Source organism: Rhineura floridana, chromosome 6, assembly GCF_030035675.1.
Source record: "Rhineura floridana isolate rRhiFlo1 chromosome 6, rRhiFlo1.hap2, whole genome shotgun sequence".
Taxonomy (NCBI): Eukaryota; Metazoa; Chordata; class Lepidosauria; order Squamata; family Rhineuridae; genus Rhineura; species Rhineura floridana.
The window spans coordinates 151,540,148-151,558,975 of NC_084485.1; the positions used below are offsets into that span (position 1 = coordinate 151,540,148).

Here is an 18,828-nt window from a genome sequence, read left to right on the forward strand (position 1 = left end):
TTTCCACATATTTTCACAGTGGTTCTCCCATTCATTAGGCAACCTCATCCTGTACAGCACACCATTCTCCCACACAGTTTGATCCCTCAGAGCTTCTGTAAAGGGAATTCTGCTTTGGAGGGCTTTTTTCTTCATTACATTCAAACTGCTATCATTTTTCAGCTCCTCTCTGAACTGCTGTGTCTCTGTGGCAGACCCCATTTGTAACAATGTTTCATTCACTCTAGGCATACTAGCAGTTGTTATGGCAACCCCAGGCTCGATCACAGGTTCCACCCTGTTTTCTTCAGCCTCTGACAAAATGGCTCCTGCTGCTTTGCCAAGTTGTTGTCTGGTCACCACATAAAATTTTCCTCCTGCCCCCATAATATCTCTGCCCAGAATCACAGGTTCTTCTTGCTGAGCATTGATACCCACTTAGTACGTCTCCTCCTTTCCCCTCCATTTTAGTTTTATTAGGGCCATGGGAATGCTTTCTGGTTCGCCTCTCACTCCTTGCATTACCAGCTTTTCCTGAGGTAAAATTTCTTCAGATCTTATCAAATCTGGCCTCAATAAGGTCTGAGCAGCACCAGTATCTAGCAAAGCCCAATATTTTGCCCCTTGCACACACACTTCTCTCAAGCTTGAGTCCAAATCTTGGACCTTTGACCAACTTATTTCACAGAACTGTCTCTTTTTCGGTTCTCCCTCTCTCAGTTCACTCTTTACTTGAACAGGATTACTGAGGGGGTTTACACTCTCACATTGAAAACGCAGATGGCCTGGCTTCCCACATCGGTAACAGATTTTCTCCTCTGTTTTAGGGAACACAGACCCAAAATGAGGTGTCTTGTGCCCTTCTGATTTTATTTGAGGGTTTACTCTCTGTGGTGCCACATCTTTTCTGCCATTGTGGTTTGGTCTCAGTTTAAAATCTCTTAGTGGTTTTGCCATCCACCCAGTTCTGTTTGAGGCAAAATGATCTGCCAGCTCCGCTGCTTCTGTTACAGTTTTAGGGAATGATCTTTCACCAACAACCTAATTTCGGGTGGCAATTGATGGTACAACTGATCCAATATCATGAGATTTTTCATCTCTTCCACAGACTGAGCTTTTGCACTTGTCAGCCATTTCCCAAATATATCCATCAGTTTTGCCCCCAGCTCCACGAAAGACCTCCCTGTCTGTATCTGGCAGTTTCAGGCCTCAGTCTGAATCTTTTAAACACTGCTTCTTTGAACTCAGCATATGTTACTCGCCTGTCTGAGGGGAAGTACTGATACACTTCAGCCAATTCCCCTTTAATCAGATTTGATAAATACTGCATGTATTTATCTTCAGGTAGTCCCCACATCTGAGCTGCCTTTTCAAACGTTGTAAGGTAAATTTGAGGTTCCTGACCAGGCTCATAGACAGCAAAGTCCTTTGGAGTAATTTTTATTTTTGTTCCATCTCTCTCTTTCCTTGTCTCCTCAGAGTGAAATTTCTCTCTATCCAATTTTAATCTTTCCACTTGTATCTCAGTATCCATTCTCAACCTTTCCATCTCCAACATTCGCTGCTTTTCCTTTTCCTCCACCTCCATCACACGTTGCTTTTCCTTCTCCTCAGCCTCCATCACACGTTGGTTTTCCTTTTCTCCAATCTCCATCCTTAGTTTCATCATCTCAATCTCTGTCTTTATCTTTTTCCTCACTTTCCTTTCTCAATTTCTCAGCCTCCAATTTTAACTTCTCTCTTAAATACTCCACATAAGCAGGATTACTTAAACACCCTTCTGTGGTTTCTTCTCTTGCAGGTTCTTTGGTTTGGATTGTCGTATATGTTATTAATGCCACCCTCAATTCATCCACCCCTTTACCCTCATGAGGTAACTGGAACGTTATACATTTTTCCACCAGCTCCTCTCTCTTCATCTTCATGAACTCAGCCATGTTTCTCAGAGCCCACTCACTCTTTGCCACACTCTCAAGTAATCTTTATTTGTTATTCCTTTACAGTCACACCAATTTTAAGGGACTTTTGTTTGTATCTGGACTCTCCTTTTGTTTGTATCCCACCTCCTTTTGTTCGTATCCCACCACTACCACCACATGTGATGTCCTTCCCTGGTTCTTCCTGTCAGGTTCCCACCTGCTAGTGGCTATTGCCTTTCACTAGGCACCACCAGGGACACCACCAGTCAGGACCGTCCTTTATATGGTTTTTCACTCCGCTCTAGCACAGATCTCACTAGATCCCACTGCTAGGCAGCACCACCAGTCACTTCCTGTAACCAATACTCCCAGAGACCTTGCCTCAGTCTCTCTATAGCTGGTTACTTTGTGACTGTGTGCCTATGCTGTTCCCAACCCCCTTGTATCTTTATATATAAAGCATACAACTCTGGGTTGCTCTGGATACTTGACTTGTTACAATATCTCCCTTCACCGCTGCCACCATTAGATACTGTTTCTGTTCAGCCTTGGTAATTACCTTGCCCTCCCTTCTGGTCTGTATATTCCCCCAGCCAAGGATCAGGCCTTTGGTAAACCAAATAAGTATTTATTTACTAACAACAGGAAATAACAAGATTACTTTAGGAATGTTTCACAAGCGTATGGTTTCATATCTGGTCACTCTTTATGTTCCTGTTCATATACATGCTCTTTAAATGTCAGCCAAATACAATCCAAACTTCCCTCAGAACTCTGCCAACCAACCCTCACCAGATGACCTCACTCCAACCAACTCAACAACTTCTCCCCCTTAACCAACTCCACCCCCTCATCACTCACAAACCTCCATTTATACCTTCAGCCAGCCAGCCAGCCACTCAGCCAATCATCATCCAGCATACTTCAGCTTCTCACCCATGTACTCCCCCTTTCTCCCTCAGTCAATTACCATACATCACCTAATAGACCAGCACTTACCATATTTACAGATGCTTAACCTACAGGAACATCACAGATGGCGACACTGGACTTTATCACCGACCTGCTGCCCTCCCAGTTACAAACTACAGTGCTGGTGGTGATGGACGCTTTTGGCAAGATGGCCCATGTCACAACCTGCATAGGCCTGCCCACAGCAAAAGAACAGCCCAGTTGTTTGTGAAATGTGTGTTCCAGCTGCACAGGCTCCCCAATAGTTTGGCCTCAGACTGGGCCCCCAAATTCACCATCTGCTCCTGGTGTGGCTGCTGGAGATTGAACTTCACCTGTCTTCCACCCACCACTCATATGGATGGGCAGACAAAGTGCACCAATGGCATGTTGGAGCAATATCTGCATTACTATGTCAACTACCAACAGGACAATTGGGTTTCCTTGCTACCATTGGCAGAGTTCATCTATAATAATTTAGTGCACTCCTCCATACAAGAGACCCCCTTCTGTGCCAACTATGGGCATCATCCCTGGTCCTTTCAAAACCTCATTGTAACCATGGCTGTCCCAGTGATAGAGTATGTTCAGGAGCTGCAAGCTGTGTAGCAGTTACTGTAAGAGCAACTAGAGAAGGTCAAGTCAGTGTATAAGAAAGCTGTGGACCGGCATCAGCAGATTGGAGAGAAGATTCATGTGGGTGACCAGGTCTGGCTGTCAACGTGGTACTTGCCGATCAATGTCCCATGCCACAAGATGGAGGCCCAACAGATAGAACCATTTAAGCTGGAGGCCCAGATCAACCCTGTCACATTCTGACTTTGTCTGCCCACTTTCCATGTGCATCCATTCGGTGTCCCATTGGTTGCTCCTGAGACTTGACAATCCGGCCCACTCGTACTATGAAGTTGATACACCCACACCTGAGTTGATTGACGGACATGAAGAGTATGAGGTGGAACAAATTCTTGGCTCTTGCTGTCATCATGGAAAGCTGCAATACCTGATCCACTGGAAAGATCAGAACATTCCTGGACTGTGAAGTTGATACACCCACACCTGAGTTGATTGACGTACATGAAGAGTATGAGGTGGAACAAATTCTTGGCTCTCGCTATCATCATGGAAAGCTTCAATACCTGATCCACTGGAAATATCAGAACATTCCTGGAAAGTGGCGGCCAATGTATCCTTCTGGGCCACCTTGCTGGGATGGGACTTGGGGGCACTGTGTTGCGGTGGCTCGGCTCCTTCCTGGAGGGACGAATCCAGAAGGTGGTGCTGGGGGATTCTGTTCGACTCCTTGGCCGTTGACATATGGGGTCCCTCAGGGCTCAGTTTTGTCCCCCATGTTATTTAACATCTACATGAAACCGCTGGGTGAGGTTGTCTGGGGGTTTGGGATTCGGTGTCATCAGTATGCGGATGACACCCAACTCTATTTCTCCTTTCCACCTAAAGCCAAGGAAGCTGTCCTGGTCCTGAACCGGTGCCTGGCATCAGTGATGGACTGGATGAGGGTGAATAAATTGAAATTAAATCCAGACAAGACAGAGGTGCTTCTGGTTAGTTGAAAGGCAAATCAGGGAATAGGGATTCAGCCTGTGCTGGATGGGGTTACACAGGTTCGCAGTTTGGGTGTGCTCTTGGACTCAGCTTTGAACTTGGAGGCCCAGGTCTCTGCAGTGGCCAGGAGTGCTTTTGCCCAGCTAAGACTGGTGCGCCAGCTGTGCCCATTCCTGGAGATGCCTGATTTGACTACAGTGATGCATGCCTCAGTTACATCCCGTTTAGATTACTGTAACGCGCTCTACGTGGGGCTGCCTTTGAGGACTGTTCAGAAACTTAAACTGGTACAAAGAGCTGCAGCCAGAGTGCTAACTGGGGCTGGTTACAGGGACCATACAACCCCCTTGTTACGACAGCTCCACTGGCTGCCAGTTTGTTTCCGGTCACAATTCAAAGTGCTGGTTTTGACCTATAAAGCTCTATACGGCCTAGGTCCAGGCTATTTGTCAGACCGTATCTCCCCATATGAGCCTGCCTGGGCATTGAGATCCTCAAGAGAGGCACTTGTCTCAGTCCCAACACCTTCGCAAGCGTGATTGGTGGGGACGCGAGATAGGGCCTTCTCGGTGGCTGCCCCCAGGTTCTGGAACTCTCTTCCAAGGGAAGCACGAATGGCCCCTTCCTTGCTATCCTTCCATCGGCAGGCAAAGACTTTTTTATTCCGACAGGCTTTTGCACTAGAAGATGTTTAAGATAGGGCCTCATAAGGTCTGTTGTATTGTTCTATGGTCCTATTCTTAATGTTTTAGTATCTTAAGTGTATGTTTCATGGTTTTAATGTCACAAATAGTTTAATTCTATTTTAATTGTTTATTTTTGTATGTTTTTTTACCTATGTGTAGTTTTTATTTGTAAGCCGCCCTGAGTTCCAGTTTTGGAAAAAGGGCGGGGTAAAAATAAAGATTCATTCATTCATTCAATGTACATTCACCAAACTTGGTAAGGTGTTTCCATGGATGCTATCCAGATAAGCCCAAGCCAGAAGATTGGGGGTAGGAATGACCTGGGAGGGGGGTGATGTCATGATCCCTGTGGAGAACCCTTGGCATAATGGAACAGTGGAGGAAGATTGGGATCCAGGGGAGGAGAAGGAACTGAGGGGGACTTCAGTAGTCTGCCCAGTGACATTCCAGCCCCTAAGGCTTTGGCTGCAGTAGGTGGGTCAGAGGACATCTCTCCCATCACCCTGCTCTCCATCGACCTTCACAGCTGCCTCCTGCCCCCCTCCCAGGAGCATGTGGCGGTGGAGCTTGGGGAACAACTTGCTGAGATGTCTCCTTCTCTGTTGTCTGTGCAGGCATGAACAGATGGCGCCCGCATCTCAGCCCATCCATAGGAGTTCCCATTTGCTCATCCAGTCCCGATCCAGGAATCAGTTCCCAGACAAGTAGTATTCCTACCTCGAGATTACTTAAGGGGCCTGGAAGGGGGGCATGTCCCAGTGCTGTAACAACATTTTCACTTGTGTAGCCATGCCTAGAAGTGCTGTGCAGAGACCTAAAGACCTGTATATCTGTAAAATGATCTATGTACTGTTCTAAAGTTATGTTTTGCATTAAAAATAACCGGAAAAAGCATGTCAGTGATCCAGAGTCTATTTACAAGGGGTTGGGCCAGGACAGTGATCTACAGTTGTCCACTGACATTAATTCAGATTTTGACCAATTAATTGTACACCTTGAAAATGTACTGAGACTATTAATTATTTTTATTAATTCTAGTATACATTTCAGGTTTACTAATATATAGTAATAAATCATCCATGTATAAAGCTAATTTAAATCCTACTTGTTCATGAACAAAATAATGAATCTCCCATTTTGGCTGATTGCACATGACAATGGTTCCAAACATGGATTAAATATCAGTGGAGACAGAGGGCAGCCCTGTCTTATGCCTCTCTCTAAACCAAACCAATCTGAAAGAATTCCATCTGTCCTTACTTGTGATTTAGGAGAGAGGTATAAAATTCTAATCCATTTTATAAATCATTGAAAAAAATCCAAACTTCTCCAAAGTAGCGAACATAAGCTGCCAATATAGTTTGTCAAATGCTTTTTCATCAACCAAAGAAATAAGTGCAGCCAGATTTATTCTATGACTCTTTAAGGCCACCAAGAATGGTTACCAATCTTAAATGATCGGCTCCTTGTTAATGCAGAAAAAAACCCACTTGATCTGAATATACTCTTTGTTGATAATACTGCCTGAACTCTATTAGCCAAAATTGCTGTTAGTATTTTAATGTCTACATTAATTAAAGAAATTGGCCTATGATTTGCACAATTAGTATGATCCTTGCCAGGCTTAGATATAATAGAAATATATGCATCATACATGTGTGCCTAATTCAAAGGCCTTTTAATGCACATTTAGAAGCTTAGGTGCCAAACAATCTGTCTTATACCAATCTACAGGAAACCTGTCTGGCCCTGGAGCTTTCCCTGTCTTCATTTCATGAATAACAATCTTAATTTCTTCTATCTGTAATGGTTTTGAAAGAATTTCCTCTTGCTGTGTATCTAGCTTTAGGAGAGTTAATGGTGAGAAAAAGCATTCAACTTCACAGCCTGTAGGGTCATTAATCTTCCTATATGATTTAGAATACTACTACTGAAATTCTGAATTTCTTTTGGTGTTGTACATACCATATTATGTTCTCCTTTAATCAGTGGGATGTGTAATTCTGGCTTTTCTGATGTTTTGAATTAAAAACCAAGATCTGACCTGGTTTCTCTCCACTTTCCCGATACCTCTGATGCACACATCAATGCAAATTCAGCTTTAGCAGAAAATAAATTATTAAATTCATATTTAGCACATTGCAAGGTTTGATAAAGATCTGGAGAATGGAATGCTGCAAATTGACTTAAAAAGACTTCACAGTTTTGTCCTGGGCGCAGTGCTCTTCAACGTTTTTATTTATGACTGGCATGAGGAGGTGCAGGGAATGCTGATCATATCTGCAGATGATACAAAATTGGGAGGGATAGCTAATACCTTGGAAGACAGAAACAAAATTCAACAACAGAATGAAATTTAACAGGGAGAAGTGCAAAGTTCTACATCTAGGAAAAAGAAACCAAGTGCACAGTTATATAATGGGGGATATTTGGCTCAGCGATGCTACATGAGAGAAGGATCTTTGAATTGTTGATCATAAGCTGACGTGGCTATAAAAAAGGCAAATGCTATTTTAGGCTGTATTAACAGAAGTATAGTTTCCAAAATGTGTGAAGTACTAGTTCTCCTCTATTCAGCACTGGTTAGATCTCATCTTGAGTACTGCTTCCAATTCTGGACACTGCACTTTAAGAAGGATGCAGACAAACTGGAACAGGTTCAGAGGAGGGCAACAAGGATGATCAGGGGACTGGAAACAAAGCCCTATGAGCAAGAATTGAAAGAACTGGGCACATTTAGCCTTGAGAAGACTGAGGGAGAATGTGATAGCACTCTTCAAGTTCTTAAAAGGTTATTACACAAAGGAGGGGCAGGATCTCTCCTTTATCATCCTACAGTGCAGGACATGAAATAATGGGCTCAAATTATAGGAAGCCAGATAACATCAGGGAAACCTTCCTAACTGTTAGATCAGTACAACAATGGTACCAGTTACCTAGGGAAGTAGTGGGCTCTGCAGCACTGAAGGCATTCAAGAGGTAGCTGGACAGACACCTGTAGGGTATGCTTTAACTTGGATTCCTGCATTATAGGCCCCTTCCAATTCTACTATTCTATGATTCTATTAAATCTCCAAATGACCTCACTCACTGTACAATAGAACCATATGGGACCCTCACACATCAATGCAAGTGGAGCAGGAACTCCCTGGCCCAGAACTATCTTCTGGGATTGGCCATCTAGGTATGTGTGGAACTTCTTGAGAGTAGAATTTCCCACACTGAACTTGAACAACCTCTCCAGAAGGATAGCCTGGTCAATGGTACCAAAAACTGCTGAAAGGAGCAGGAGATCAACAGGGTTGTGTTCCTTCAGTATCTTGCCTGGGAAACGTCATCCCCTGGAGCTTGCAGAAGTGTTCCCTGATTCCTTGGCTGCAGTGGGGGCCATGTCAGGATAGTCATGAGTGTAGTCAGCTGCTGGTGATGCCACACATTGGTGATGTTTGTTTGCTGGCCAGTCTGACAGCCTGCTAGAATGGTGATTGCAGCCAGTTGAGAGTGAGACAGCACGACCAGGTGTTGCTGCAGGGCCATTTATTTGGCCTTAGAACACTCAGAGGAGAGAGAAAGAGAAGAAACCGTGGAGGCTATCAAGAAGGTCAGAGGAGGGGAAAGGAAGGCATGAGGGGAAAATTCAGGGAGGAATTTAGAGGCAGGGAAAGGGTTGGAAAACGGCTTTATTACTCCATTGCTGCAAGGCTTTTTCTTTACTACTTTGCAACTGTCTCCTGGGTAAACATACCAAGAAGTAACTCCCTTTTGTGGCAATCATGGTACTATGTTAGGGTGGTGACCTGGAGAGTACAGAAAAGCATAGGCAAGAAACAACAGAGAAGGTATAACACCTACCTCCTTGAAAGATCACCATCCATGGGAGAAGCACTTGCCTCTGAACCCACATACAGGGGTCTAGTGCAATTCCTTGCCATAAAGCAGGAGTAGGGTGTCATGAGTCACTTAAGCACTTTTAGGTGTAGACTTGGGATGGCAGGCTCCGGAAGCAGGCCTGTAGCTGGGTGAGGGGGGAAATGTGGGCACCTTCCACCTAGAGCTGTGCTTCACCACCACCCCAGAATTTTTTTTTTTTAGGAAATTGACTTCTTTTTAATTTGTGACATGACAGACAATGACAACCCCCATTTAAAGAATGATAGCTTGTTTTAGGAACAGGATTCATTTAAGAATAGGACCTCTGAAAAATTAAGTGAATAAGGCAGGGTGAGTGCACAACCAAAGACTCATCTGGAAGAACCCCCAAAAGGTCTGTTCACTCAAGACTTTCTCTGAGGGTAGATTTTTCATCACCACAATCACCCTATAATTACTTAAGTGATCCTGAAAAAAACAGCCTGTATAGTAACATGACCCCTAAAGAGTTAAATATTAGAACTCTGTATTATGGGCTAGAGTTAGATTCCACCCCTTGGACTTTCCTTTGCTCTGCTTTTCTGTTTCAGTTGTGTTCTCTATTCTGACAGAAATAAAGATGCATGTTTGTTGGCCAGCAGAAAGTAGTAAGAGTTTGTTTTTTTCTGCAGTTATTATAACGAGTAGAGCAGGATTGGGTGCTTATTGCTAAAGGGTGAAATAAAGAGGTAACTTAAAGTGATCTGAAAAAATGGTTACCCTTCACTCTTTTAAAGCACTAACTATACTCACAGTCAAAGTGGCTATTGTTTCTTCTTTTTTATTACTTGATGGCAAAGAATGAAAACAGCCCTAGAGGAATAGAAATATTGCTTTGTACACTACAGCTAGCTAGCTGGCGGGCTAAACACCTAGGATGTAATTCAGACCTAATTTCTGATTTTCTCAGTATGTGCAGCTTAGCATGAGGCCTTTTCAGGGTTTGTGGACAGAAAAATCAACCCAGCAACCAGTAAAAAAAATTGAATTGCTTTCCACAATTAGTTTCCAATTGCTTAGTTCATCCTTTATATAGCAGCCACTGAAAAAGTTTTCCCTTGATTGTCCACAGGAAAAAAAATCAAATCCAAATAAAAGCCAATCAAAATCAAAGCCAAGCTCAGGAGCTCACTGTCTTTTAACAAAGTACAGGCATACCCCGCTTTAACGTTCGCAATGGGACTGGAGAGTATACTTTAAGCGAAAATAACCTTTAAGTGAAGCAATTGTCTTCACTTGTACTGCATGCCATCACCACTAGATGGCAGCGGTCATGCCAATAAAGTATATGTTATTGCAAAGCACGCAAACGTTAAGCGGGGTATGGGGATGTATGGAGCATGTACGTTATAGCGAGGCAACGTTAAGTGAAGCAACGTTAAGCGGGGTATGCCTGTAGTTCAGTTCATAAAGAATCAGAACACAGAGAGAAACCACAGCTGAAAGGGGACTGTCAAGTTTTTGAGTCTGGTATTTCTGGGGATCTCTGAAAAGAGGGTGAGACAATTCAGCAGATTAAACTTCATTAATGTAGTTAACACATTCTCTGGTTGGAGGAGTGATGGGGAAGGTCACTGCCTTTCCCTTCCCCTGGCCTGGCCCTCACTTCCTGTTCACCAGTGGATGGGGGGATTGGCTGGTGCTATCCACCTCTCCCTCCCAAATGTTCCACCTAAAAATGTGGGTGACCCACCTAACAAGGAAGGCTGTCTACAGGGCCAGCGGCGTCACTAGCTGGAGTGCGGAGGGGTGTGGACCTCCAGCGCGCGCCCTCCCAGGGCATGGACGGGGGTGGCTGGTTTTGCACATGCATGCACGCGCACGCACTCACCACGCGCTCCAGGCTGGTGGTGGAAGGCCCGTCCCGGCTTCACCACCAGCAAGCGGGTGTCTGCTGTCGGTCTTGCCTGCCTGCCTCCGAGGAGGAGTTGGCTGCGCCAACCCGGAGCACTTCTCGGCTCCTTTGCACCCTCCACACCCCGGTAGTGATGCCCCTGTACAGGGCTGTCTGGAGTTAGATGAAGAGGAATGGGGAGGGGAGACTGAGACATCAGAGCAAAGCCTATCTGAGGAAAGCCCTCCCCTGTCAAATGGTAATGCTGGAACAGAAGTCCCAGCTTCTCCTTCCCTTCCTGTGGAGAAGGGAATGGTGTTGGAGGCTTGGGAGAGCTCAGAGCCCCTGCTTGGGATGGCTGAACAGGATTCAGACAGAAAGGAGGGTCTGGCATCATCTCACAGGGCCAGGCAATGCCTTCTCTGGTGGGAGCAGATATGCAAGCCCCAATGGAGCACATGCCTTCAGGCTAGGCATTCTCACAAAGCTGATTCTTGCAAGAAGGTGTGAGCCCCACCTCAGCTTCTTGAGTGGGTGTGAGAACTTGTTGGGACAATGTTGCTGCTCTCATACAGTTTTGAACTTTGTTCCCTGAGCTTTGACTCTGAACTCTTAGCCATGCTCCTGCTCTGTTAACTCCTCCATCCCATTTGTAGGAGCTCTGGAACAGAGTTAGCTCTTGCCCACTGCTGCAGCTGTATCATACTCTGCTTTAATAAATGTCTCCCTTACTCACAAGTGAGCACCTCTGCTGTCATGCCTTGGGTAGGAACCAGGCCTTGGGGAACCTTTGTCCCTCCAGATGTTGCTGAACTACAACTCCTATCAGCCCCAGAAAGCATGTTCAGTGGACTGAACAGGGATAATGGGAGTTTTAAGTCCTAAACAGCTGGAGGGCTTAAGGTTCCCCACACCTTCCATAAAGGAAGAGTTGGACTCATGAGATAATCCAGCTACTAACTGGTGAGCCAATAAAGGATATAGCTGTTCATGTACATTATTTGCTACCTCCACAAACTAGGGTGGATTTTTTGTTTCCCTCCCTGGGGAAAGGATGACAGTGACCAAAGCTGTTTCTGTGCTAAAACCAGGCCTGAAAGCCAATTGAAATGGATTGAGAAAACCAGTTTCATTCAACACTGCTTTGAGTTCGCCAGGAACCACCTACTTAAGCAGGTTACTTAAGCAACCACCTATTACTTGCTCAAGAAGCGAATGCCAGCTATGCGTCCACAGCTGCTCACATCTTCCTGGTCCAAGGCAGATTTCTTCAGGAACATTTGTATTGCAATCCCCTTTAAGAGAGCTGGAACCACCATCATTTTCAAAGAGGCAATTCCACCTCCTGGACCTAGCCAGACTCTCCGTCTCTGCTAGATGTAATAAGCATAGAGAGGCAAGAGATGTAATAAGCAAATAGAGGTGGTTGGCTAGACTTGGTCAAACATCTTGTCCACATCCTCAGGCCTCAATCACTAAAAGTCATCCAATATAATTATTTCAAATGGTGTCTTGAATACCTCCTTTGGCTGATATGCATTAACCCATGGTATCCAGGTCATAGCAGATGTGAGGCATTTTATCTTCAGAGTGCTTAGCAAACATGTCACAGTACACTCCTGAGGTTTGCTTGATGTCTCCTACCAGACCAGATTGCAGAATGCCCCAAACCACTCAGCAAAGCTGCACCAGACAGTACTGTGAAGATGCAGTGGTGATGAAAAAAACTGATTCTTTGCCACCATCACCACTGCAAAGTAGGCACAATAGTGAGTTTTTACTTATGATGAGTGATATCTCTAAACATAAATCTAATCCTCACAGCTGATTAACAGTTTACTCATCTCACCACACACACAAGTGCCAACGCCCCCAATCACACTGCAAAATAAACCATTGCACATCTCTAAAGGGGATCAATTTCCATGCACAACATGTTCCAGTCAACATACTAGTTATGAATTAAGGAAGTCCACACATCTAGACTAGAACACATTCTCAATGTGCCTAAAATTAACAATCAATATTGGGGAATGGTAACACTGGGTACTTTAAGACAGAACTCCACCAGGATTAGGACGCAGGTTTCTCCCACAAACACTTGTCTACTTCAAGCCTGGAAGACTGGTGGAAAGACCACACCCCCGTCTCCTTAGACATGACTACAAAAGTCAGGTAGTTGTGCTGCCACAATGGGGGAATGGGCTGGCAAAGTCCCTGAGAATATAACAGCCAATGGACAATATTCTATGACAAGTCATAGCAATCCACATATTGCAACTTTCACCAAAATACTAACCAGCAATTCCCTGAGCATAGTTGGGTCAGTGATCAGTTATGACAATACGGGAGGGGGTGTTTGTGTGTTGTATAGTAGCATCAGTGAAGCAACACATCCTTAGGACTTACCTGTCAAAACAAATCACCTGCTCTGCTGCTAGGTTTTGATATAATCTTCCACAACCAATTAAAAATCTAAGAACATAGTTTCATGCAATTTAATAATGCTACATCTTCAGTTTTACTTTATCTGCTTTTGGCAAGATGTCTGCTCATTTCCTACATTACAGTCTCAGGGCCTGTCCATACAACTGTATAATCTGCAATATTATAACTTTGTGTCCTCATTAATTCACCATCGTCCATATGGCATTGCAAGCTAGTACGGATTTTTGTGTTCACAAATCTGCATTAGAAATACCACTGAAAAACCAATATGCTTTCCTAAACCGATAATCAATTGCATTAATGTCTGTGTACTTGGATGCAATAGGCAGTCCATGAGTGTTCATTATATGCCAAGCCCTTTGCCTCCTTCCCACCCAATATCAAATCCAGAAACCTGCACATGTGTGGGAATTAAAAAAAAGATATATATTTCTACACTCTTCTGAAAAAGCACATGAAAAGCAAATTACTATTATGGACCAATCACTGAAAAGGGGTGGACTTAGGTGAGGTAGCCAATGCTAAAGCAATTTAGGCAAAAAAAAAAAATCCAATCACAAACAGGACATGTATCGCTCCCAAGGCCACCAACTGAATATGGAAAACATGGGTTTTGCAGTTAGGTATGGATGGGCCCTTAAAAAGTATACCTGCAAGCCAGACCTGTTCCTAAAGATGTAATTTTAACATGGGGATAATATATACATTGGATTGTATTCAACACAGGGTGAGTGAAGTTTCATTTGTGCAATAGGACTTCCCTTTCCTCTCGCCATGCACCCCAACATTTGCTTCAGAGGGTCCCCCAATTTTGAAGGGGTGCAAGAGGTTGCAAAGGAGAGGAGAGGGAAGTCCTGTTGCATAAGTGAAAGTCTGCTGCATGAATGGAATGGCAGCACTGGATGCAACCCATTGTCTTACTAATAAGAAAAACATAGTATGTGCAGAATTCAGAAGTGATATGGAAACCCCTTTTTATCTTTATAAGACTTGCAACTTTCTCCCACATTATTTAAGCTTTCAAGTGATGTGCAAGTCTGCTCCATTGACTAAAATGTATAAATCTTTTTTGATGTATTCTTTTGCCATTGTTGATTGTGTTAATTGTATGAACTGTTGTGGTTTTAGTATTTTATGAATAATTGTATGGATAATTGTTTTTATTGCTTTGTTTCAAATTTTGTAGACCTTTTGTTTTTGTAAGTCGTCTTGGGTTTTTCTGAGAAAGGCATCTAAGAAATTTATTAAATAATCATTGTGTAGAAATCAATGGTTGCCAGCCTCATACCAGGATGTTCAATTGTTATGCTTTTTATTAATCTTTGTCAAGATTTTAAAGGATATTGCTAAATCACATTGCTCTAAGTTCACCAGTCCTCAGCAAATTGCACATGCTCATCTGACGATCTAGTGCCCTCTAGTGTTTTCATTACAGAGCTATCTATCTACCTAATTTCTGAAAACACACAGAGGTTTCAGTGCATAGTTCCAATGCCTGAAGTTGCTGTCAGGGACTAGTCAGGAACCAGTTCTTAGTGTTGTCAGCAGTTACCAAATGTCCAGAGACTAAAACCAACTCAGCAAGGTAGTATGCTGCCACTATTCTTTATATTCAACCAGCCTGGATCAGGAGACTCCCAGGCCTTATGAGACATTCCAAAGATTCCAGAGAAGCATAGCTAAAATCAGACTCTCTGCTTCTTGAGCCTTAGGCTAGCAAGATTACTCAACAGCAAGCAACCAAGCAGTTAGGAACTGGATTCAGTACCAAGACTTTAGATATATTAAAATAAAAATAGCAGCAGAAAGGAAAACCAAGAAGCCATTAAGATATACAGTAGGGTCCCGCTTTTGGCAGCCCACTTTTTGGTGGCTTTCAATTAGAGTAAGGCCCCACTTATACGGCGCTTGTTCCACTTTTACAGCATTTTTCGGGCATCGGGCGCCATTTTATTGACAGAGTTCCGCTTTTCAGCAGGTTTCGCTTTTAGGCAGAGATCTGGAACGTAACCCGCCGTATGAGTGGGGCCCTACTGTATATCTAAGAAATAGTTAAAAGATACAGTTGGGAATTATAAACCAGAATAAAACAATAAAGCTAACTTGTCCTAGCTTTACATATACAAAAAAGCACATTTGATCCCACAGGGGCAAAACACACAGCACAGAATATATTGTTAAGATATCAGGCAAAGTTATAGGGCAGCTAAACCAAGAGTAGGCCTAGATTTACACTGAAAAGCACAGCAATTGGGGGAATCTTGTTAGCCAATTAGGAAGATTCTAGGCTAGAACTTTTCAGTACTTTGATGTGCTGCTTTCCCAGAGGCCCAGAGCTGAACCAACTTTCCCAATTAGCAGGCCTCAGCTCTGACCCTGGAAATCATCTTCTTAGCAAGATGCCTAAGCAGACAAACCATTTTCTTAACAATTGTCATATTCTAAACTTCTGTCATATGCATTCCTGGACCTGTGCATACGTATTCCCAAGTAAGTTTGCATGGGATTTCAGCGTTAGTTCTATAAAAAATGAGAATTAAAGGATGAGAATTGTTGGATTTTTATTATTATTATTGGTTTATAATTAAAAATGGGCAGCCATCAGCTCCTCTTGGATCATTTTGGCATCAGTGTGATATTAACAAGCTTTCTTGGTGTCCAGAAAAAAGTTTGTTTTCTGAGAACTCTTCCATCTTGTGATGTTGGTGCACATGTGCTGATGATACTTATTTCATTCTATAAAAAGTTCAGTCTGTGACACTGAGCGGTATTGAGCAACTTTGAAACACACAAAAACATGACATCCCAGACTCTCACTCTGGGCAGCAAAATACAATTGCAATCCCTATCACTCACTCCTACCTAGGTGTTGTATGCATATGTATTATTGCATTGCCTCCTGGAAACTAGTTTTGTTTTACTGCCCTGGAGTCCTGCTATATGACCAACCATGGCAGAGAAGCACATAGAATTTCAGTTCCCCACCTTGGACCTTTGTGCACCATTGTTTCTTATAAACCTTTCCTTTCCTTTCTTCTGGTGATGCTCTCCAACTTCCCAGCCCAGCATTAGCATTAGAGCTGTTCTCTGTGTTGCTGCCAATTTGGGAATTTTCTGTCTGTGTGTCAGACTAGACCTGTAGGTTTAGCTCTGTGCCTTATACCTGATCCATACCCATTTGCCCTGCAATCTGGGTTGGGTGTGGTGCCAGCAACTTAGAAGCAACCTGAATCATTGTTAGTAATGCAGAGTTGTACTCAGCACTCTTGTTTAGTAAGGAATTATTAGTTCTGTGTGTCTGCCATCTCCAGCTGAAGCCAAAGTCAAGAAATCTACAGTGCAAACATGCCAGAAGCTGGCTACTAGAAGAAAACTTCAGGTTTTATTATTTTGAAATAAATGGGAAAATAAAAAAAACTGAGTAATAACAAGAAGTTGCAAAGGGTTACAAGGCACCATATCAGTTAATGAAATAGTATATGGATATATGGAATGTGAACCCACTTCTGTTAGGGAAACTCATTCCTTCCTGTCCCATGGTACCTTTGCCAGGTCATCCAGACCATACTAAAAATCTACATTTTCCTTATTTGTATTGTCTGCTGGTAGTCCAAACCTTATTACTTTGCACTTTGTACTCAAATCAAACATTTTCCTCATCCAGACTTGTAGGTGTGCCCTTTTTTGTTTACAAACTCCCCCTCCCACCTCCCTTGTTGTTTTGCTGATTGGCTCATATCAGAAGGGAGAGTGGTGAGGGAGCCAATGGGAACCCAACAGAAGCAGGAGGTGTAGAAGGTGGTAGAGTTAGAAGCATATACATAGGAAATTGGGAGGCAAAGCAACTGACTTCCCTCCTCAGCAGTTGCTTGTAATTGGTGTTTCTCTCCTTTTTGGTATATACTTGGTTTTGGAAACTCTGTATCAAGTGACAAGAAAGTAGAAGAATGTCATATGGTTGAGGATGAGGGGCTTTCATTACAGGTTATACAGATGTATGGATGAGCCCAAAGTGTGAAAGGTAGAAAAACAACAGCAGTGGGATATTATCTGTTCAGTTAAGATTAATGGAACTAGGGAATTTGAAAATGAGTGTCAGGGACAGCCCATTGCACTCCTTGGTAAACTTTATAGTTTAATAGTTAAGGCTATAGTCTCTCTGTCTCAAAAACACACTTACCTGGAAGCAAAGTCTCACAGAACTGAGACATACTTAGGGAGAAGAGCTAGATACGAGTGGACTAGAAGTCTATATTATACAGCCATGAGAGTGGCTGTATACTATAGCCAGCATCCTGCAATGTTAAATTGAAAATACCCCCCATGCCATTCTGATCCTTCCCATAAGATCATTTCAAAACAAAACCTTACAAACCTTGTACTCCTGAACTCAGAAACGCTTGCTTAACAACCCTCTAAATTTTCATGGCAATACACAAAACAGAGAGAATCAAGAGTTCAAAGTGTAAAAAGAGAGGGGGGGAATCCAGATCTCTGTTGGACTTTTTTTTGTCAGACTTCTCATAATTTGTAGAAATTAATAAAAAATCAGCCATGTTCACAGAGTACCTGTAATCCTATTACTGACCTTGCCTCATACTCTGACCTTTATCTTCTGCAGTTTAAAAGTTGAAAAGCCTGGCTGATTTTTAATTAATTTTAAGAAATTTTGCATTGAACACAATGATAAGGCTGGGCATGCTCAGTAAGAACCAATTGTCATTGTTCTAAAAGCCAGACTCCCAGCTGCTTGGCTTGGCTAATCAGGGGCCCACACTCACATCAGACCTTTATTTCACTTTAGACAGTCCTAGCTTCCCCCAAAGAATCCTGGGAAGTGTAGTTTGTGAAGGGGGCTGAGAAGAGACTCCTATTCCCCGACAGAGCTCCAGTGGCCAGAGTAGTTTAACAGTCAGCCACTCTGACTGAAGCTCTGTGAGGGGAACAGAGCATCTCCTAGCAACTCTCAGCACTCCTCTCTACCTACACTTCCCAGGATTCTTTGGGAGAAGCCATGACTGTCTAATGTGAAATAAAGGTCTGGTGTGGATGTGGCCCAGGACAGCTTTGGTTCAAATTTGGTGGTAAACTACATGTGCCTGCTGTAGAATAAAAAGGTGGAGGGAATCCTTAAAAACAGTGATACTGTTCACAATGTTTTCCATTGGGAAAGGAAAGGAGCTTCCTGTCTGCCCAGTGCCCACCCACCAATCTCTTACCCTCCCCTCCCCTTTCTGCCCTTCTCCCCTCCCTGCCCCTCCCCCAGGCCAGTTTAACCTATCCTAAGCACGATTGCACAGGAGTAAATCCCATTGAACTCAAAAAACATGCAAATGATCAAACCTGCCCTCCCCTCCCCCTTCCTTCCACTCCCCATCCCCTTATTATTTATTTATTTATTTATTACATTTATACCCTTTCATCATAGAAACCCAAGGCAGCATACATGTGGTTCCCAGGCGGTCCCCCATCCAGGCACTGATCAGACCTGGACCTGCTTAGCTTCAGCAGGGTACTGGCCTTATGTGCCTTCAGA

At 43.5% G+C, this 18,828-nt stretch overlaps 2 protein-coding genes and 1 long non-coding RNA gene across 3 annotated transcripts in view; 2 read left to right on the forward strand and 1 right to left on the reverse strand.

The window, feature by feature from the left end:
• LOC133388038 (uncharacterized) overlaps positions 1-5,883 on the forward strand; it is a 33,346-nt gene extending 27,463 nt beyond the window's left edge. Inside the window, exon 5 of the long non-coding RNA XR_009763634.1 lies at positions 5,716-5,883. This is a non-coding gene — a long non-coding RNA (uncharacterized LOC133388038). The remainder of the gene's footprint in view (positions 1-5,715) is intronic.
• The window catches only part of SERPINC1 (serpin family C member 1), a 211,240-nt gene extending 194,895 nt beyond the window's left edge, over positions 1-16,345 (reverse strand). Inside the window, exon 1 of the mRNA XM_061634155.1 lies at positions 16,340-16,345. The gene's annotated coding sequence lies outside the window, so the exon portion shown is untranslated. The remainder of the gene's footprint in view (positions 1-16,339) is intronic.
• Positions 8,651-18,828, forward strand: part of RABGAP1L (RAB GTPase activating protein 1 like) — a 371,757-nt gene continuing 361,579 nt past the window's right edge. The window contains exon 1 of the mRNA XM_061634135.1: positions 8,651-8,702. The gene's annotated coding sequence lies outside the window, so the exon portion shown is untranslated. The remainder of the gene's footprint in view (positions 8,703-18,828) is intronic.